The 23,036-nt window shown below is 36.8% G+C and overlaps 1 protein-coding gene across 2 annotated transcripts in view; it reads right to left on the reverse strand.

The window, feature by feature from the left end:
* SPRED1 (sprouty related EVH1 domain containing 1) overlaps positions 1–23,036 on the reverse strand; it is a 136,518-nt gene that overhangs the window by 70,946 nt on the left and 42,536 nt on the right. The window lies entirely within an intron of this gene.

The raw sequence follows: 23,036 nt of genomic DNA on the forward strand, positions 1-23,036 counted from the left end.
AGTCTTATTTGAGAAACAAAGACCACATTAGTTAATGTGCGGCAACTAATATGTTTCCTACTTCCATGATAGTCCACAAGGTAATCTATTTGAAAGAGGTAAAAAACCCACAAACTAATTTAAAAGGTTAACCTTTATTTTGAAGCTCATCATTACAATAAAAGACTACAGATCTCTTATTTCAATTCGTCATTTGAGTACCTCGAGCACATCTATCTGATGGTCACGGAACAAGTTATAAAGGACCCCAAACACAAATATTGTCAAACTACACAGGCCACCATCAAACTTGTCTATTTTCCACCTGCTGCAAAAAACAACCAGAACAAATTACTGCTATATTTTAGTACATAAAATGTGACATCTCTAACATTTCTAGATCATTAGTTCTTCTAACTAGGAATCTACATCAGACAAATCATATAAAGACAAATGTTCTGTTTCAGCAACTAATCAAGCAAAGTCATGCCCAAAAACTTTTCATGCCCTCTTTTTAGCAGACTCTACTCTAAAGAGACCACACTCTAGTTCTAGCCAGAATCATTTCCCAATATTAACCACAACTGTTCTTTACATAAAACCTAAGAAATGTTTCATATACTAATATTCTAGTCTACTGACATCTAAGCATTTTAGTTCCAAACTTTTAATATAATAATTAGTAGTGAAACCCTTTCTAAAAGTAGTACACCCTGATGACTTCCCGGAAAACTATTAAGGGTGCCTGGGTGGTTCAGCTGGTTAAGCAACTGATTCTCAATTCTGGCTCAGGTCATGACCTCACAGTTGTGAGACTGAGCTCTTCATTAGGCTCTGCAATAAGCGTGGAACCTGCTTGACATTCTCTCTCTCCCTCTCATACTCTCTCAAAATAAATAAACTTAAAAAATTTTTTATTAATAGAACTTAAATGTGTGTTGGTTATTATGCATCTCAGTTGAGGCTCTATGTGACAGTTCTGTGCTACTTCATGTCTTTGCATGTTCTAAGTGTTACATTGCCAGGTGTCATTTCTGCTGTCCTAGTGATTGGCTGAAATCTCCCCCTAGCTTTTGTTTAACTTTGCAGATTTATTTTGTTGAGGTATACTATAACATACAGATCTTAAATATAAAATTCAACAATTTCTGACAAATGTACACATCTACATCTAACCAACACAATAACCAAGATATAGAACACTGTCATAACTCCAGAAAATTCCCTGAAGTCTCCTACCCACCAAATAAGCAGAACCACTGTTCTAGTTCTAAAAAATACATTACTTTTGCCTGTTATCGGCCTTCAAATGCATGTAATCAAACAGAATCCCCATTTGTACCCTTTTTGTCTGACTTCATTTGACTCATGTTATTGTATTAGCAGTTCATTTTTACTGCTACATAGGCCTCTCACTGAACGAACAGATCACAATTCATTCATACTTTCTTGTATTGATGGACACTTGGATTGTTCCTAGTTGTTGGCTATTATGAATAAAGCTGTTACACAACTATTCTTGTACAAGTCTTTTTGTAGATATAGGCTTTCATTTCTATTATGGAATGGAACCGATGGATCACAGGACAGTACGTTTAACTAAAGAAGAAGCTAACAAACTTTTCCAAGGTGGTGTTACCATTATACAGTCCCATGAGTAACGTACTATGATTTCAGTTGCTCCACATCCCTGCTAACATTTGGTGTTTTCACGCTTTTAAATTATACTCATTGTAGTGAGTTTACAGTGGTAACCCACTGTGGTTTTAATATCAATTTCCCTGATGATTCGCTGTATTGAACAAATTTTCATATGGCTATTGGCCATTTATACGTCACCCACTTTTTACATCCTTGGTTATTTTTTATTATGGTGTTTTTTATTATTGATTTTTAGAAGTTTCTATACGTTCTTGACACAAGTCTTGTGTCAGAAAACTCTAACTTTTAAAGCTTCACTGTGTTGTGGTTGAGTGAGGAGTCTAAAGTCAAACTGTCACAAGCTGGATCCTGGCTCAGCAACTTACTAGCTGTGTGTCGTTAAGACAGTTACTATATCTGTCTTTAATAAATGTAAGTAGTGCCTAATACATAAGGAACGATATATAAGTACTAATTATTATTACTAAAACAAAGAATTTAAAATTGTAGCAGTCATCCTGGTACTTCAGAGCCAGGAAGGACCTGAGAAAAAATAAAATTTACAGAGTCAACCATAATTCTCTACTATTGGAGTCAAACTAATTCTTTAAGGGAAGCGCTACAAGTCTTTACCTTTTATAAGCAACTGTTCTAAGCTTTTTATTATTCAGTTATTGAGAGGCTCTGTTCTTGTCTGGGTCCCATGCTTCCCAATCTTCAACTCAAAGAACTAGTCAAAGGACGTATGAGGACATAAAGTTTGGTCTAACAGAGGGTAGCAAATTGAAATTCTCCTCTTTGGATGGGCTAGAACAAGTGCCTCTACTATAAATAATCATGACATGGATACCAAGAAGCCAGGGAAGCTTGTTACACGGAGAACCAGCTTGGAGGGCTAGAATCAATACTAGACAAAGGTCATCTGGTCTGTCAAGAATTTTTCCTAAGGATATCTCAGAAGCACAGCACATAATTTAGACATATTAGGTTCAGATTAAATGTCTCTGAACAGAACTCATCATTTAAAGGTTAACATGTTTGAAGTTCAGTGAAGTCATAAAGGTAGAACTTGGGTCAAAACAAAAATTCAAATTCCCAAGAAGCATTTAAGTATTTATTTTACTACAGGATCCTGACTCTTCCTTCTTATGTAATTATGTAGCAAACTGAGAAGTTAAAAGAATTTTACCCTAGGTTCCACAAGACTTAGAAAACCCAAGTTGTGAAACAACCCCTTCTGAAGCTCAGGGTATATTTTGACTTTAGAGTATGCAAGTAGTTATCCTCTTTAGGGCATAAACTCTTACTTTTTCATCTTTGTTGTTTTTTTTTTTTTAACATTTATTTATTTTTGAGACAGACAGAGAGAGAGCATGAACAGGGGAGGGTATTAGGAAGAGGGAGACATAGAATCCAAAACAGGCTCCAGGCTCCGAGCTGTCAGCACAGAGCCCGACGCGGGGCTCAAACTCACGGACCGCGAGATCGTGACCTGAGCCGAAGTCGGACACCCAACCGACTGAGCCACCCAGGCGCCCCTTACTTTTTCATCTTTGAATCTTACATTTACAATTTCTATAATGCTTCTCAGATATATGTATAATGCTTCTCAGACAGATTTTATACGTTAAAAATATAAAAATGTGTGTAAAAAAGATTATTAGAAAATATAAAAACCCCCAAGTAGTTATTTTAGGATGGTGAAGTTAGGTATTTTTCCTTCATTTCTGTTTCTTCAAAAATTATTTTATAATTACTATTTATAAATTAAAAGTAACATAATATAGAACTTACATTTTAAGTATATCTTGGCATTACTGAAGATGCTGTAAAATTTTAGAATGTTCTCTTTAATGATATATGAATACATTTTTTTTAAAAAATAAGTATCCCAGGGCGCCTGGGTGGGTCAGTCAAATAAGCATCCAACTCTTGATTTCAGTTCAGATCCATGATCTCAGGGTCACGGGGCACTCAACAGGGAGGCTGCTTAAGATTTTCTCTCTCCCCACCCTCACTCTTCCCCCTCTTTTTCTCTAAAATGTAAATAAATAAATAAATAAATAAATAGCCCTAACATAATTTCCTTTGGCACCCCAATTACCTTTTTTTTCCTACTTTATAAAGTCCCACCTAGAAGGGATGTGTTGTCCTTCCTAGGAAAATCAGATAAAATAAAGATCTCTTCAGTCGAAGAATAAGGTTGCCTGATTCATTGTTCATCTTAATACAGTAAGTTTTAAAGCTAACCAGAAACTTATATACACTTTTTTAAATTTCATGTTTTCAACTATACCAAATACGTCACTGTTTCCCTTATCTATTCAAGCTGATCTTTCAAGCTTTAAAGTATTCCAGAAACTTATATCAATAAATCTGTACTCCCCATACCACAGTCTTCATCAGTTTATAATTTAACAATTCAGCTTCCAACTTCAAGACCTAAGACTAGAATACTTACCATACAATTTTTCAAGTTGTTCAATAAATGTGTGGGGTGGTTATGTGTGGGGTTTTTTTGGGGGGGTGGGGGAAGGGTGTTTTTCTTTTTTTAGACCTTCCTGCCAAGGTTAATCTTTTCACATGTGCTTTTAATTCTCATAGTCTCTTTGCCTTCAAATGTCTTCATTACCTAAATAAAAGTAGCAACTCTTTTGTCTAAAATATGCATCTACACCTAAAGACTAATGGCAGCTCTTACAAACTATCATATCTGCTGTGTAGCACAATAAAATTTGTACTTGTCACCTCCTCCTTAGATAAAAATGGCCTTAGAGCAAGGAACCAAATTGTATTATTCCATTTGAAACAGTAATAAACATTTTCCCCTGATTATGTAAACAATAGAAGCCCATTCTAGTAAATGTGGAAAATAAAGAAAAATAGTATTTGCCATCATGGAGTTAAAATGTAAGAACTTGTTGGTTACTCTCTGTGTGTACCGTATTTGAATCTGTTAGTCTATCAGTTTGAGACAACAGCCATTTACAATGACAATTTATTCTTACTGGTAAGAATGCAGGAATTTCACTCTTGAGCTTCTTTAATACTTAGTTGAAAGGCCCTTGTGACTGATCTAAAAAAGTCAAATCTGACAATAATTAGTTCTTTAATTTTTTAAAATACTTCAAACTAAAGCTCTATTCTTCCCTTTGGTAGCGGACTACGTAATAACCACCTTTCAGCCTAGCTTTCACTCTAATGAAGTGAAGAGGCTCTTATTGTAAAACATTGCTGGGTTTCCTTTATTTTATTCAATATCTAAATTGTATCTCAATTGCTAATCTCTGATCTCATCTGAACAACTGTATCAAATATATCCTTTCGGCCATAGTCAGTGAATTAAACTAATGTACAAGTCCAGGTGAGAAGTAATGTTGGATTGGCCTTGGGTGATAATAATGAACACAAGAAGAATAGACTGATTTGGGTCTATTTTGGAGAAAGCCAGGAGGATTTATTGATGTGGTTAGGTAAGTGCTCTAAATTATCTAAAATTCTTAGTCACCATGACCTTTATTTTCTAGAATTTTCAACTGGTATTTTAGTAAAGTTAAAGGCAAAAGAAGAAGACCAAACATGAAGATAAATTTTGCCTCTCTTATATTGATCCATATAGTTTCTTCTAAAATAGCAGTACTGTATTATACACAATCAGAATAACTTTAAAGTCATACTTGATTGAATTTTGTGGTAAATGCCTATTATGGTTGCATTTTCACATGTGCACACTGGCAAAAATATTTCATACCAAATTAGGGGTACAGTTACAGAAAATTCTACAAGCCCTAATAGTTTTAACTGTCTAATAAGCAAAATGTCCTTGGCTTAAAAATGTCCTTCTTTTTTAGTTTTTTTTTCTCCCTTGTAGAATACTCTTGTTTTGTTATTACCAAGCCTATTATACATGCACCCAACTGTCTTCTTGTTCTCTTCATTCTTTCTATACCATCTCTAATTTTCAACTGAGTTGTCTTTCTTCTATTGACTTACATAAATTCTTTATATTACAGATGCTAATCCTTTGTCAGTTAATGTGAATTATAACTATCTTCTGATCTGTGGCTTATTTTTTTAATGTCTTTCAAACAACAAAGCTTTTATTTTACCATGGTCAAATGTATTTCTTTTCCTTTATAATTGCGCTGGTGACTTTCTATAAGATATCATACATACCTGTTTTAAACCTCTTACATCCTTTGAAGAGATAAAACTTTTTCTTTTTAAAGTCATTTAAGTGTACAGAATTCTCTATTTTCTGCTAAAGTAAAAAACTGCTTAAAATCAACATGTCTGGCAGAGCAAATATTCATGTATCTGCTGAATTATAGCCCACACTAGTCTTCTACCATTGGCCAGAAATTAAATGCAATTTGGTCTTTGTTTCTCAGCTATTTATGGTTTTGTTTCCACTGAGCATGGCGACCAGGTCTTCAAAGCTGCTGTACATAGTGCTGGTGAATTGAGACCTACTTTTATAATTTCTTTTTGTATCTAGGATCCACTCTGGTCTAGCATTTGTACCAGAAAAATGGATTTGTACCAGAAAATTTACCCATCCCCTTCCTAAACTTAACCCAACCTCTAAACCTTCCTACCTTTACATGCTTTAACACTTCCAGGTGTAGCTTTATTCTTTTTTTTAACTTCACCTATATATTTAACATTATTTCAAAACAGGGCTCAATTATATTTTCACCAAAAAAACTGCCAAATTATTACAAGGATATTGCCAATATACATCATTTATTCCTTACCTAAGAAGTCTCCTACTTAAAGAGGATGTTTAATATACATTTACACAGCTTGAAAGTACAGAAAAAGATATATGACAAGGGGAGACTGTGGCTAGGGTTTACTTAGACAATTTTGACAAATTACAACAAATTTTACATACTAAAGTATCTTAATAAACATATTTATATAAACAATTCTGATTATTGCTTTGTCACAATACCATGCATACCTGTCATATAAGCTAGGAAATGCAGTCTATATTTCCAGGAAACCATGTGCCCATCTAAAAACAGGGTACACTATTACTAAAGAAAAACAGAAAAAATATGTAGTCTCTGGCAGAAAGATAAAAGAAACAATTACAAATAAAGACTTAAGACCATGGAACCAAACTGCTCTCCGAATGAAGTACAGAGGTGTGGTAGGATGGGACAGTAGAGAAGAAAGGAGAGAGAAACAGAGAGGAAGAAAAGGCAGACAAAGAAAGGAAAGTATTTTAGAAATGGTAAGTTTAGGGGGCGCCTGGGTAGCTCAGTTAAGCGTCCAACTTCTGCTCAGGTCATGATCTCACAGTTCAGGGGTTCAAGCTCTGTGTCGGGCTCTGTGCTGACAGCTTGGAGCCTGGAGCCTGCTTCTGATTCTCTATCTCTCTCTCTCTTTGCCCCTTCCCTGCTCACACTGTGTCTCTCTCTCAAAAATAAATAAGCATTAAAAAAAAAAAAAAGAAGAAAGAAAGAAAGCAAGAAAGATAGAAAGAAATGGTAAGTTTGAGGAGCCTGAGTGGCTCAGTTAAGTGTCCGACTTCAGCTCAGGTCATGATCTTGCAGTTTGTGAGTTCAAACTCTGCGTGGAGCTCTGTGCTAACAGGTCAGAGCCTGGAGCCTGCTTGGGATTCTGTCTCCCTCTCCCTCTCTCTCTCTGCCCCTCCCCCGCTCATGCTCTGTCTCTAAAAAATAAACAATAAAAAAAAATGAAATGGTAAGCTTAAAAACAGTCAGCTACACCATTATGAATGACCAATATGCAGTTAGAAATGTCTACATTTAGGAAACAGATCTGAGAAAAGGCCAGAACTGTACAAGTCATTCAGTTTGTTTTATATAGTAATGGTTCTCAAATTGAGGGGTCAGGGTGATTACTGATACTACTGAAATTGTGATCAAAACTACAAACCAACTCCCCTGAAGAATATATATATGGCTAAAAAATCACATTTGAATACAATTTTGCAGATTCACAGTCCCTTCCAAGAAAAGGTTCACAAGGCTGAGATTAAGAATATTTGATCTAGGGGTGCCTGGGTGGCTCAGGTGGTTAGGTATCCAACTCTTGGTTTTGGCTCAAGTCATGATCTCACGGTTCATGGGTTTGACCCCCACAGTGGCCTCTGTGCTGACGGCGCGGAGCCTGCTTGGGATTCTCTCTCCCTCTGCCCCTCCTCTGCTTGCTCTCTCTCTCAAAATAAATAAACTTAAAAAAATTTTTTTCAAAAAAGAATATTCCATTTAAAGGGCAAAGTTGCTCCGCAATACATTTTTAGGCCATAACTTAGAGATTTGTGAAGGTGGTATTTCCTTACAAATGAGTCAACTGAATGCTGGTTAGGTGGAGTTACATCATCCTCTCTTAAGCAAATCATAAGATTACTACACTTCCAAGAACATGAAATATACTAATTCCAGAAAATAAAAATGAAACTAGTAGATGATCAATTAAAGTGGGAAAGGGAGGCAGAAGAGGTCAGAATCAAAGATTTGAAGATGTTATACTGCTTGGCTTTAAAAATGGAAGAAGGGGTCAGTAGACAGTGAATGCAGGCTTCTAGAAGCTGGAAAGGCAAGGAAACGCATTCCCTAGATTCTCCAGTAGGAATGCAGCTCTACCAATACCTTGATTTTATCCCAGTGAGATCTATTTGGACTTCTAACCTTCACACTACAATATAATAAAATTGTGTTATTTAAAGCCACTAAGTTTGTAGTAATTTGTCACTGTAGCAACCAGAACTAATACAAAAGATGAGGGTGACTTTCCTGAGGATATGAAAGCAATCTATATGCAGGAGACAAAGAGAACTATTTTCCATTTCTAACTACAACAGTACCAAACAAAATGGCCAAAAATACTCTCTCTCTCTCTCTCTCTCTCTCTCTCTCACACACACACACACACACACACACACACACAAAACCCCCCACAAACCTTAGAATCCCTTAAGATTTGTTCAGTACAATAAGAATTTATATTTTTCCATAGAGTGATATTTACAGTGAAAAAACATTCTGTCCTAAAGAGTATATTTTAAGTAACTATTACCATCCAAATATTAAACATTATTAGAGACTGGATATAAGAGAAAAAGGAAGCACTTAATAGAAATAATTTAGAATGATACAGCACTTCACACTATAAGTACTTATTTTCTCAACTATAAAAAAATGCAGATGATATTCAGAAGATAACCACATTACTACTCTATTCATTACTACTCTATTCATTACTACATCTATTCATTTACCTAGTGAGCATTTATTTCTATGCTTCATACATAAATAAAATTTTAAAGTTATGGTCTCGCCCTAGAAGCTCATAATTTAGTGGGAAATATAAATAATGGGATATATAACCACAAAATGCAAAGTATAGGAGATGACTAATATTCATATTTGATGGGGGTTGGAATATCAGTGTATCAGGTGGAAAAAAAACTAAGGACACTCCATGGAGGGAGCATGACACAAGTACGTCATGTTTAAGGACAAATAATAGGTTAACTCACTGGACCTTACTGTATCAGGTCTTCCATACCATGCTCAAAATTAGTACTCTATTTTATCACAATAAAGAGACCACAGGGTGACAATGCCAAGGGAGTAGAATGCTCTGGTTTGTGTTTTTAAAAATCTCTCAAAGAGCAAAAGCAGTAACAGAACTGGACTACACCAATCCTAATGAGATAGGTTATTTCAGCATTTTACAGATAATGAAATAAAAGGTTGAGTTTGATTATAAAGATAATGGTCTTGAATTACTTGTTTTGTATTGGTAACTTCAAACTCGGAGCAAATATTATTTTCCACATAGTAATCATCAATCCAAAGCAGCACATGGCAATTAACAGCATTGTGTTTAATAGCAAGTCAGACTTCCTGGATTCCAAAGGCAGTTGCATCACCTCAAAATTATAAGCTTGAGCAAATTAAATTACTTAAGCTCCCTGTATGCCCATTTTCCTGGTCTGTAAATGGGGGTTATAACCATCTATGATAGTACTTGGAAAGTAAATGAGGAAATGCAAGTAAAGTGTTTAGCACATATCTGGAGAATAGTTAAGTGCCCAATAAATGTTACTATTATAAGGCCTTAATATATTAAATCAACTCTATGACATTATGATATCTGAAACTGTCTAAATTTGTCTCATTTTGTATTTATGAGGGGTTTGCATAATAAACCCAGGAGGTGGCTTTTTACTTTTAGTAAGAATTGTTAGCCACAGCTAAGTATCATAATCTTCCTCATACTGCATGATGGGAGCACTTCTAAGTAAGTCATAGGCATCTGGGAAGTCTTCCAGGAGAATGAAAAATAAAACTAAAATCAAAAAAGGATAAGGGAAGAGGTACTCACAAACTATCCCTTTAGAATCAACTACTCTAGGTTCCACTAGATAGTATTATCAACCTACCAAAGTAGTTTAAAACTCTACCTTTGTCTCCTGCCTTCTGAAACCACTACTGTTAATTCCCCGATTCCTTAATTACCAGCAATGATGACATGATTTCATCTTCTGAAGTACTCTAGGTCTATGTTAGAAGAGCTCAAGTATAAAAATATTCATTGTCAATAAGAGATCAGAACGTAGAAGACAAGAAACCAACATTTATACTAGAGTTCATGATGAGATAAAAGCATGAGAGGGGTGCCTGGGTGGCTCTGTCAGTTAAGCGGCCGACTTCGGCTCAGGTCATGATCTAGCGGTCCGTGAGTTCGAGCCCCGCGTCGGGCTCTGTGCTGACAGCTCAGAGCCTGGAGCCTGTTTCAGATTTTGTGTCTCCCTCTCTCTGACCCTCCCCTGTGCATGCTCTGTCTCTCTGTCTCAAAAACAAATAAACGTTTAAAAAAAAAATAAAAAAAAAAAAGCATGAGAATGAAATGGTTTTAAAATAATCTTACAGTAGGAAAGGCCTAAGATCCAGAAGCCATTAAAAGCTAAAGGGATAAATTCAACTATACTGAACACATTCCTGCACAGCAAAAATGCCATAAATATAGTAAAAAAAGCAACAAATTGACAGAAAAAAATGTATACCATGTATTTATTATCACAAAGTACTGAAATCAGTGGCTAACAACACCACAATGTACACAGTTCTGCACCCTGGAAGTCCAGAGGGCATCATTGGGCTAAAATTAAGGTGCCGACAGCACTGCACTCCTTTCAGCAGGGTACAGAAGAGAATCCATTTCCTTGTCTTTTCCAATTCCTAAAAGTCATGTTCCTTGGCTTGTGGCTTCCTTCCATTATCAAAGCCAGGAACATCACTTCTCTCTTGCATGCCTGCTGGAGTCACATCTCTTCCTGACTGCAGTCCCCACCTCAAGAAAAGTTCTCCATTAAAAAAAAAAAAAATACTGCCTTTCGGGGCATCTGGGTGGCTCAGTTGGTTAAGTGTCTGACTTCATCTCGGGTCATGATCTCATGTTTCATGAGTTCAAGCCCCGTGCTGGGCTCTATGCTGACAGCTCAGAGCCTGGAGCCTGCTTCAGATTCTGTGTCTACCTCTCTCTCTGCCCCTCCCCTGCTCACACACTCGCTCTCTCTCTCAAAAATAAACATTAAAAAAAAATTTTTTTTAAATACCGCCTTTCAATGCAATGCTATGTAGCCATGATAACAATGAAGAAGCTCTTGACAGTGTCAAGTGAGCTGATCTCTAAGTTCTATCAGGTTTGCTTGTTTAAGATACTTAAGTGGATATAGTATGCTATCATTTTTGGAGAAAACACACGCATGCTTGCATATGAATAAAATCTTCACAAAATAAAACTGATAACTGTTTCTTTAGCAATGGGAAAAGAGACAGGGGTACAAGAGTAATTTTCCTTTCATTAAATGCTCTTTTATGTGTTTTTTTTTTTTTTTTGAATTGGGTATCGTTTGTATGTTTTACCCATTCAAAAAGGTATTTACCAAACTCTTAAACACACACATACATACACACACTCTCTCTCCCTTAAGGGCTATGATCTCAAAATGGTACTTGTCTCTATAGTAAGAGCTAGCAGTTTTTGTACACTTGCCATTTATACTATAACAAGGAACTGATTTTACCAGCCTTGTTGCCCTCCCTGATGTCAAAACCCGTCCCACCCTGCACACTCTATCCCTCCCAAGAACCTGAAAGAACCAAGACTGCTGTTCCAACCTATTTACAATGTATAGTTCTCCCTAGTAACAGAGACTTGTTCAAATACAGCCTACTCTCCACATATTTCTACACAACATACCACAAATAACATCGTATGTGTGTATTTCTTCTAAATATACTGGGCTCGTTGAGCTCCTGCCTGAAGAAAGTTGGATACTCTCGGGATGCCTGGGTGGCTCAGTCGGTTAAGTGTCTGAGTCTTGATTTCGGCTCAGATCATGATCTCACGGTTTCATGAGTTCAAGCCTGGCATGGGCTCTGTGCTGACAGCACAGAGCCTGCTTGAGATTCTCCCTCTTTCTCTGTTCATCCCCCACTTACACTCTCACTCAGGTTTTCTCATGTTGGAGGTACAGACAATAGGCATAGCCTAAGAGAGAAGACACAAACACAGAAAATGGACAGGCAGGAGAAGGAATTCCTTAGTCTTCCTAAGAAGTATTTCAGAAGTAAAGGCTGGAGAAGGATTCCTGTGTGGTAGGAGAAAAATGATTAAAAATGGACCTAGGTTTAGCAGAGAGGCATTTTCATAGACACCAAGGTGAACATGGTCAAGCTCTAAATTACAATACATTATCTAGTTATGTTTCTTACTTTCCAAAAAGTCTTCCCTGATGCCTATCATTAGGTTAGGTATCTTTTGTAAATGCTTCCATCATGTGAACTGTGAGTAGAAGACTCAAAATAATTCATACTTAATGGTTAGGTGTGGTTAATAATTCTATTTAAAGCAAAAAGGAAACACTGTTCCATTTTTTCCTCATTTAGGGAAGGTACATGATATCCTCGTGTATACCACTATGTAGTTATGTGAGAAGTTCCAATCTATTTCTCCTGTTTCTCAGTGTCTTCAGTAAAATTACATGCCTGATCTTATCTGTGTTGCCAGAAATATTAATGAAAAATATGTGGGTTTATGACTAGATGAAGTAATACTCATCTGAGTGCATGCATCAGGTCAATAGCAAGAACATTCGGTGAGAGACTGCCCCCCCTCTCTGGTCAGGGAACAGACGCAGGGAAATTCATATTACACTCCTGAGGAGGTAATACTTTCAATGTCAACCTAAGTAAGATGGTTTTCACTAAGGAATCCAGCAGAATCCCTTACATTTAGTACCCCCAACTTTTAAAATATGTTGCCAACTCCTTCTATATGTACATGTAACCTTATTTAGTAGAGGTGATGAGCATTCACTTTTTCAAATGCACCTGGAGGCAAGTATCGAGAGTGAAGCTTTAACCCATGCTGAGAATGTAAAGAGTGCCTTGGCATTTCAGGACAAGGAACAGAGGAATAACCAGAGTAAGCCGACAACCCTGCATATCTAGGATGCCAACTCTTCACTGATCAGGCAAACAAGCTAAGGATGCTAAAAAGATATGGAGTCAGTGACAGCGACCAAAATTAATCAGAAGAATAATGTGAGAAACAGGAAGTATCTCTACATAGAGTCTTAAAAAACTACCAACATCAATATCTGACAGCCCTACTATGGCCAATGCTTGAAAGTCCTAGCAGTACCTACATAAAATAGGTATTTAATAAACGCTTTTATAACTGAATCCAGAAATAAAAAGGAAAATCGGATAAAGAAGCATAAAGAATGCTTAACGATTCTTATAAATACCTATCAAGAGTGCTTGTGGAAAAAAGCAGACAGCCCAAGGTGATTTAAACATTTAATCAAATGAGAATCTAGTCAAAATTTAGGAGGCTTCATGATGTAGGTACATAATTACTTACACTGTAATCATAATTACAGGGAAGTTAATAATACTTCATCCTATAGAAGGAAGCTTAGAGTTCCTGTAAAAATGCCATACTAATCTGAGAATAAAAAGTACAGGGGCACCTGGATGGCTCAGTCAGTTAAGCATCCAGCTCTTGATTTCAGCTCAGGTCATGATCTCACGGCTGTGAGATCGAGTCCCAAGTCAGGCTCTGCACTGGGCAAGGAGCCTGCTGAGATTCTCTCTCTCATTCTCCCGGTCCCCCTCCCACTCCCACTCCCACTCCCTCTGTCTCTCTCAAAATAAATAAATAAACATTAAAAAAGAAAAAAGAAAGAAAGAAAAAGAACAGGCTGACAGTGAAAATAGAGAAGGTTAGCTCCAAGGGCCTATCCCTCAACAGAAATACTAAAAAGCAGAGCAAAATTGATTAGAATCAACTTTGTCAGAACTCTAGAAAATAGTCAAAGGTTTATAGTGATCAAGCAAATGTTAAACCTAAGGGCAACTGTGGCACCTGGGTGGCTCAGTCAGTTAAGTGTCTGACTCTTGATATCACGCTGCTGAGTTCAAGTTCCACGTTGGGCTCCATGCTAAGCATGAAGCCTACTAACGGCAACTTAGGAAAGCTTTGTGGCACTTGCCCTTGGTCTAACCCCATTCCCCAACCCCACTCTCAGAGGTGGTCTTAACCTTGGCAGCCTGTGTTCTAAGCATGGGATCCCAGTCCCTGGTACTAAAGAAAGCAGAGCCGGACTTTAGTCCCAAAGAACTGTGTCTGCAGCTATGTGAAGGACTGACATAAGGTGTTTGCATTCCTCAAACACATCATACAGCAAACAAACATCCAGCTGCTGCCAAGGGCAAAATATTACAGATGGCCAGTAATAGATGTACCAAAAGCCTGGGAGGAGAAGCTGGAGAGACTGTTCCTCTAGGGAATCAGAGCAATCAAAACTGATGTCATAGACGGGGGAATTTAGAAAGCCACATGCACACCCAGGACAGAGAAGTTCTGAAAGACTAAGTTCTTATCTTGGGCTGACCTCTAAGCTCAGCACAAGTGGGAAGTAAAGGGCAAGGCAGCTATAAATGGCTTGGCTAAGCATGGAAGGAGTGCCACAATACAGAGATAATCTGTTAAACCTAAGAGAGTTTTCCTCCTTTCTTTCTTTCTTTCTTTCTTTCTTTCTTTCTTTCTTTCTTTCTTTCTTTCTTTCTTTCTTCCTTTCCTCTTCGAATTCAAGGAAATCTGTGTCAAAACATAAGACGACCCCAGGTTAAAGGAACAGAGACTTCAGAAGTCACACATAGCAAAAAATAAAGACTTTACAGTTTAGAAAATCAAACAATCAGGGTTGTTTGCCAAAACAAACCCTGAAGAGTGGGAAGAATCTGATTTCCAGAGTTATCACATTATAATATTCAAACTGTTCAGTTTTCAACAAAACTTTACAAAGTATGAAAAGAAACAGGAACGTCTGGCCCATTCACAGAGAAAATTAACAAAAACAACCCCTGAGGAAGCAGGCATTGGACTCACTAGAAAAACATTTCAAATCAACTGTCTTAAATATACTTAAAGAAGTAAAGGAAATCAAAAAATGATGAAAATGATGTATGAGCAAACAGGAAATATCAATAAAGAAACAAATTATCAAAAGGAACCAAACAGAAAATCTAAAACTGGTAAATAAAGTCACTGAAATAAAAAAGTCACTAGAAGGTGGTTTCAACAGCAGGTTTGAGCAGGCAGAAGAATCAGTGAGCATCAAGGCAGACCAACTGAAATGATTTGATCTGTGTTAGAGAAATAAAGAAAAATGAACAGAACCTAAGGAACTGTGAGGCACTCTCAAATGTACCAACATACATGTAATAGTGAATCTCAGAGGAAAGGAAAGGGGCAGAAGGAATATTTGAAGAAATAGAAGGAAAAAAAAGTCCTTTCCAAATCTGATAAAAGACATAAATCTACACATCCAAGAAGTTAAACCAACTCCAAAAAAAGATAAACAAAGAGATAGTTTTATTTTTTTTTAATTTTTTTTTAATGTTTATTTATTTTTGAGAGAGACAGAGACAGAATGTGAGTGGGTTAGGGGCAGAGAGAGAGGGAGACACAGAAGCAGAAGCAGGCTTCAGGCTCTGAGCTGTCAGCACAGAGCCCGACGCGGGGCTCGAACTCACGAGCTGTGAGATCATGACCTGAGCCAAAGTCAGACGCTCAACCGACTGAGCCACCCAGTCGCCCCACAAAGAGATAGTTTTAAAAATGAGACCCATGGGGCGCCTGGGTGGCTCAGTAGGTTAAGTGGCCGACTTCAGCTCAGGTCATGATCTCGTGGTCTGTGAGTTCGAGCCCCGCGTCGGGCTCTGTGCTGACAGCTCAGAGCCTGGAGCCTGTTTCAGATTCTGTGTCTTCCTCTCTCTGACCCTCCCCTGTTCATGCTCTGTCTCTCCCTGTCTCAAAAATAAATAAAACGTTAAAAAAAAAAATTTTTTTTTAAATGAGACCCATTATAATCAAGTTGTTAAAAGACAAAAGTCTTGAAAGCAGCAAGAGAAAAACTACTCATCATATACAAGGGATTCTCAATAGGACTAACAGCCAATTTCCCATAGAAAACAATGGCGGCCAGAGGCAGTGCAAAGACATAAAGTGCTGGGGGAGAAAATGTCAACCAAGAACTCTACATACAAACTATCCTTCCAAAGTGAAGAAGAAATTAAGACAACTAAAAATCTGAGGGAGTTGCCCCTAGCGGATCAGCTATATGAGAAGTGCTAACAAGAATCCTTCAGGATGAAATAAAAAGGACACTAGGCAGTAATTCAAAGCCATATGAAGAAATAAAGAACTCTAGTAAGGATTACTACATAGGTAAATATAAAGCCATTATTATTACATTTTTGGTGTGTAGATTTTTCTCATTTCCAATAATATAAATCCGTATTAATGAGCACATTAACGTATGAAAATATAAACTGTGACAATAGCAACATAAATGGAAATGGACTGATATAGGTGTATAGCTTTTATGCACTATTAAAGCTAAGCTAGCATCAATTTAAACTAAACTAAGCTGTTATAAATTTAAGATGCTGCCTGTAATCTCCATAGTAACCACTAAGAAAATATTATATGTGTGTGTATATATATATATATATATATATATATATATATATATGAAATTAGAAAAGAATTAGAAATACACTACTAAAAAAATCAAATGCACAAAAAGGGAAAAAGTGAAGGAAATGAGAAACAGAAAAGGTGTAAAATATACAGAAAACAAATGGCAAAAAGGCAGGAGTGCCTCATTATCAGTAATTACATGTAAATGGATTAAACTCTGCCATTCAACTGGCAGACGGGATTTTTAAAAAATATCATCCAACCATACATTGTCTACAAGAGACTCACTATCTGCTGTCTACAAAAGACTCACTTTACAACCAAAACTACCAATAGGATGAAAATGAACAGACGGGAAAAAATATTCCATGTAACAATAACCAAAAGACAGCTGGAGTGGATGTAGTAATATCAGAGAAAATGGCCTTAAAGTAAAACAAAATTGTTAAAAGAGAAAAAGGTCATTATATATGATAAAAGGGCAATTCATCAAGATGTAACAACTATAAATATATATGCACCAAACAGCAGAGCCCCAAACTATACAAAGTAAACACTGACAAAATGAAGAAGTAGATCTGCAATAATAATTGAATACTTGAATACCACACTTTTAAATTTTTTTTTAAGTTTACTTATTTAAAGAGAGACAGAGACAGCACAAGTGGGAAGAAGCAGAGCAAGAGAGGGAGAAGAGAGAGAATCCCAAGCAGGCTCCACACCATCAGCACAGAGCTTGACATGGGGCTTCAACTCACAAAACTGTGAGATCATGACCTGAGTCAAAATCAAGAGTCAGACACTTGATTAAAAAAAGAGAGAGAGACGCTTAACCGACTGAGTCACCCGAGTGCTCCTTGTACATTTTTAAATGGTTAAATATAAGGGGCGCCTGGGTGGCTCAGTCAGTCAAGCATCCAACTTCAGCTCAGGTCATGATCTCACCATTGATGGATGGGTTTGAGTCCCACATCAGATTCTGTGCTGACAGCTCAAAGCCTGGAGCCTGCTACAGATTCTGTGTCTCCCCCTTTTTCTGCCCCTCTCCTACTCACGTTCTCTCTCTCACTCTCTCTCTCAAAAATAAATAAAATGGTTAAATGTTACATGAATTTTTCCTCAAACTAAAAAAAAAAAAAAAGGAAAAGGAGGTAAAATTAATAATAGTATATTTTAATTAATCCAATATATCCATATCATTTAAATAGATAATATAAAATAATGAGAATTTTCCATTTTTTTCATACTAAGATTTTGAAACTTGGTGCACATTTTACACACAGCACATGTCAATCCTGACTAGTACTCTATAGTCATATATAGCTAAAAGCTACCACGTTGGACAGGCAATCTAACAAAAAGATTACAAAAATAACTTGACAGGTAAGCACATATAGATAGAAGAAATTCTTAAAACCTGGAATGCTCACTTTGTCTCATCCAACACTTGCAGCTAATCCCTGATGCCTTTTCTTTGTTATAAAACTGAAGTAGGCCCAAAGAAATAAATATATGCATATTCCTCCCTTTCATTTTATCTTCTGGAATGCTCTTTAAAACAATGTTAAAAGACCCATACTTAACACTTGTCTTGGCTTCCAGAGGCTATAAATATAAAGGCTTCTCCTTCTGGTGAATTCGATGTATTTATAATCTCTTTCATTATGCAGTTACTAGTTATGATTCCTCTAACACTGCCTTGTATTATTTAGCTTTAAACTTCACCCACTTACCACATCTTCAATTTCCCTGTGCCACTCATAGTGCCTTGCAGAGACTAAGAATGTGATAGGATATTCAACATCTTCCTGTTCCATCTCAATTCTCTTCTACTACAACTAATGAACACTATTTAATCTGCAGATAATGATAAAATCAAAAGGACATTTGCAACACCTACTCTCTCATCAATGGCCACACAATATGAATTAGCTACCTAGCATCCTTAACTCAAAAAAACACAAGACAGGAAACACAGGAAAGCAACTTTAAGACTTGTCTTCATCAGGAGATGTCACAGCAATCAATTCAGAGGCTCTTCTTTAGCTCCCTAAAGTGACAGTTCAATTGTGAGGGAATAAAACTCTATGGATATGAAACCATGATTGTATAGAATGATTCTTAGCTTAAAAAGCTCCATACAGGAACTAAAGTATGTGACAACAGTACTGTGGACATAGCTTCTTGAAGTTCTAGAAAGGAATATACCAGGGCAAAAAAAAATACACCACACTCGAGGCAGAGTAAAGCTCTGGCTTTCCACCCTGTATATAGCTCATTCACAATTTTTCCAGGCCAGATGCTGTTTACCAATCAGCAATGTTGCCTAATAACACAACTCATATTCCACTTTCATCAGGATTCCAGAGAACCAGAGCTTAAAAAATTAACCCAAAATCATTTTCCATAAGGGAGAAAGGAAGGGCACCTGACTGGCTCAGTTGGAAGAGCATGCCTCTTGATCTCAGGCATGAGTTCAAGCCTCACATTGGGTGTAAGATTACTTAAATAAGTAAAACTTAAAAAAAAAAAAAAAAAAGAATGGATTTGGTTACGTTTTTATTATCATCTAAAACAGAGTAACTGCCAATTAGATACGGACACATTTACGTACATATCTTAACAGATGCTTGGTCATTGTAATTCATTTCATTAATATCAGCTATCGAAATATGGATATTGCCTCATTGTATGTAACTTATTCTTATAATAATACTCTAACCGTACAAAAATAAAAATCAGTAAGAAATGACTTTAGTATTTCTTACACTTTTTTTTTAATGTTTATTTATTTTGAGAGAGAGAGAGAAAGTGAGTGAGCAAGGGAGGGGAAGAGAGAGGAAGAGGGAGAATCCCAAGCGGGCTTCGCATTGTCAGTGCAAAGCCAGACGCGGGGCTTGATCCCAGGAACCGTGAAGATCGAGACCTGAGACGAAATCCAGAGTCAGATGCTTAACTGACTGAGCCACCCAGGCATCTCCACAGATATTTTTTATCAACCTGAGTTGTAAATCTGAAAAGCATTGCTGCTTTTAACAAATAAGACATACTCCAACAACATATCATCTAAAGTGTCACTGATAATACTCTGATTTCTCTTCAAATTGTATAAATCTTTTGCCTTTTAAAATGTCACTGATGAAGGGAGAAAATAATTCTACTAGCATCTTATTTAAAAAATGGACTGTGACAGAACATTTGGAAATAACATCACATATACACCTCGAATTACAGGGACAGACATCAGGTGAGGGAGTTTACAAGACCTAACAGCCAATTGGTACTGGTACTAAGCAGATTTTAAAAGTGGAAAGGCAGGACATAAGCTCCTCTGAATCAAGCATTCTGTGGAGAAAGTCTGGCGGCTGACAATGAACCAAAAGAACAGGGATCCCTTTGGGGATCAAAACAAAGCCACTTGATAACATTTCTCCAGTTAAGACTAAAATAACCAAGATTCAGTTGCAGAGCCAATTTTTCTTACAGTGAGATTTCCTTAACCTTCATTTTTTCCATACCCAATTACACAGACAGTGATAGAGCAAGGATTCAAACGAAGGTCTGGATAGAGCCTCTGCTTTTTTATCATCATTTACAACCAAGCCAATGCACGGCTGACATAACTCACTGGTAAAAAATAGTACTCGCATTATAGTTATACATCTACCCAAAAATAAATTTTTATCTCATTCTTCAAGGTTTCAGGAAGCTGTAGGATTCCTATAAACTTGCACCACATGTGCACACACACCTCTGCCTGCATGTGGACACGATATACAACTGCCAATATGGGAAATTTAGGAGGATTCCTGCTACTACGCTGTTTGAAGTTTACTGACAACGCTTCTAACCAAAAGGGTTTTAAATTTAAATAAAGGTGACTTCATTTTAAAGTTGGCTCTGAAACCAGAGCCTTAACAGGTTCTTCATTTATCTCCCCTACTCCATTAGCTCTAAATACACAAAATCCTCAGAGCAGCGGCAGAAAATGCCTCTTCTCAGAGTTCAAAAGCCCTGGAATTGATTTGTCTAGCTTTGGTTAACTGGATAATTCCTAAACAAAGCACACCCATGGAGGGTCGTGCAAATCAAACCAAAAGACCTGAAAATGAAGAAGGAAGGATTCTCCCCATAGAATAGAAGCTCTTCTTTTAACAGAAGAATCAAGTTATGGTTGGCATACAAAAACAATAGATAGCCATTACAATGTTGAAGGAGGAAACACAGGAGTGGACTCAAGGTAAAAAAAGTCATTTAAAGTACATGGAACATGATGAAAGAAGACATAAGAGTATGCAACATGCATGTTATTCTTGGAAGATTACTTCTTGGAATTAATTCTTGGAAGATTACTGAAGATGACAAAAATTAGACTAAAAAGGAATCCTACTGGTGAAGACTTTGCATATTCAAAAGAGAACTATTCTAGGCTTCTGTGCCAGGGGCATATCATTAAATTGGTAGATAGGAATAATTACATGAAAAAATAGGATCAGGAAAGCTTGGAAGAGTCAGGAAGCAAAAACAGAAAGGCAGCTAGGAAGATGCTATCTGAATTTAAATGCTATTTCAGTAATGAACCCTGGGAATACAGCAATGTCTTTACAGATAGAAGTACAAGACAGAGTTCCTAGATCTATTCTTTTAAATAAAATTCATAGAACAAATATGAAAGTAGGAAACAGGGAATACAGAAAATACAGGAACCAAAGATAATCTCCAGAATTGTAAACTTATAAAGATTCAATGTAGTGGTGCTGCATGCAGTGTAACAGATGTAGCAATTAAGTCATCAATCTAGAATATAAGAGTTCCGTTGTCACGTGTATTAAGAGCATTCAAGGGAAATAACTAAAAAGCCATGAAGAGCATAATTCAACAGTCCCTAGCACATAAATAGATAAAAAAATCACATATATGGCTGGATGGATTGGATGTTTTTCACAAGCCAAATAATATATTGAACAAAAAGTACCCAAACATGAATAAAACACAGTCTTTGTTCTCGAAGAATTCACAATAAATAATAAGGGAAATGATTTTTTTTTAATTGTCACTAGAGTTCAGAGAACAAGTGTTTAATTCTGGTTAGCGAAAGTTTCAAAAGTGAATCAGAAACCTGTGTAAAAGATAAGTAGAATACACTACTGAGACTGAGCTTTAGGAGAAATACTCCTTTTAAGGAAGAGAGGAGTCAGGGGGCCTGGCTGGCTCTTGGAAGAGCATTCGACTCTTAATCTCAGGGTCATGAGTTCAAGCCCCACAGTGAGTGTAGAGATCTCTTAGAAGTAAACTTAAAAAGAGAGAGAAAGGAGCACGTGGGTGGCTCAGTCTGTTAGGCGTCTGACTTCAGCTCAGGTTGTGATTTCACATTTCGTGAGATCAAGCCCTGCACAGGGCTCTGTGCCGAAGGTTCAGAGCCTGGAGCCTGCTTCGGATTCTGTGTTTCCCTCTCTCTGCCCCCCCCTCCCCCCCTTGCTTGTGCACTGTCTCTCTCACTCTCTAAAATAAATAAATTTTTTAAAAGCTTAAAATGAAAAAAAGAGAGGGAGATGGAGGAGCCTGTGACTGCAGCCATAGTATTTAATTAAGGTAGGCAGGACATTTTGAGGAATGAAGTGTAATAAAGGCCAAGAGAATGGTTTTTGTCTTAAAATGCAGAAGAGAAGCCTAGTTTATTGAAAGTATGATCTGAATGCCGAATTGCTAATGGATTAACACAATAATTATGGAACACTCATTTCTCCAGTAACAGAATTAAAGTAATAATTGATTCTGTTAATACCTTTTTGTTAAGCCAAATCATGTTAAGACAGTCTACCTTTTATAAAGGAATAGCTATAAATAAATGTTTTAATTTTCTCTCTTCTCCTTTCACCAGTAAGACACAAATTCAGCCTGTAACTGGTAACTGTAACATAGCTCTTAAGCAGAAGTCAAAAACAAATCTAAAGAGCAAAGATTATTGCTTTCAAGTGCTTATAATACATGTAGTGGTGGGGACTAAGGCCATCTAAAGGGAATACTTACCACTCCACACTGCACTCCAGCAGCTGCCTTATAGAAATGCAGGCTCAGTATTATGAGAATGTTTTGATCTTTTTTAGAGAAGCTGAAAATCTTGCCTATATGAAAAGTGAATTCTTAAATACTAGTTTACTTAAGTGTGAACTAGTTTCACCTACAGTTTTCATCTTCTGTCTTCAACAATTCCTTAGTTCAACAGAAATATAAATTATTTTTACCCATTTTTACCACTGCACTTCTTTTTTTTAACCAGAAAACTATACAAAAAAAACATAGCATGTTTTGGGATCTCCTCAACAATATATGCAGCAAGAAACAGCAATTAACCCATCAGTACTTTATTCTTT

The sequence above is a fragment of the Panthera pardus genome, unplaced genomic scaffold, assembly GCF_024362965.1.
Source record: "Panthera pardus isolate Hobbes unplaced genomic scaffold, ASM2436296v1 HiC_scaffold_24, whole genome shotgun sequence".
NCBI classification, from domain to species: domain Eukaryota; kingdom Metazoa; phylum Chordata; class Mammalia; order Carnivora; family Felidae; genus Panthera; species Panthera pardus.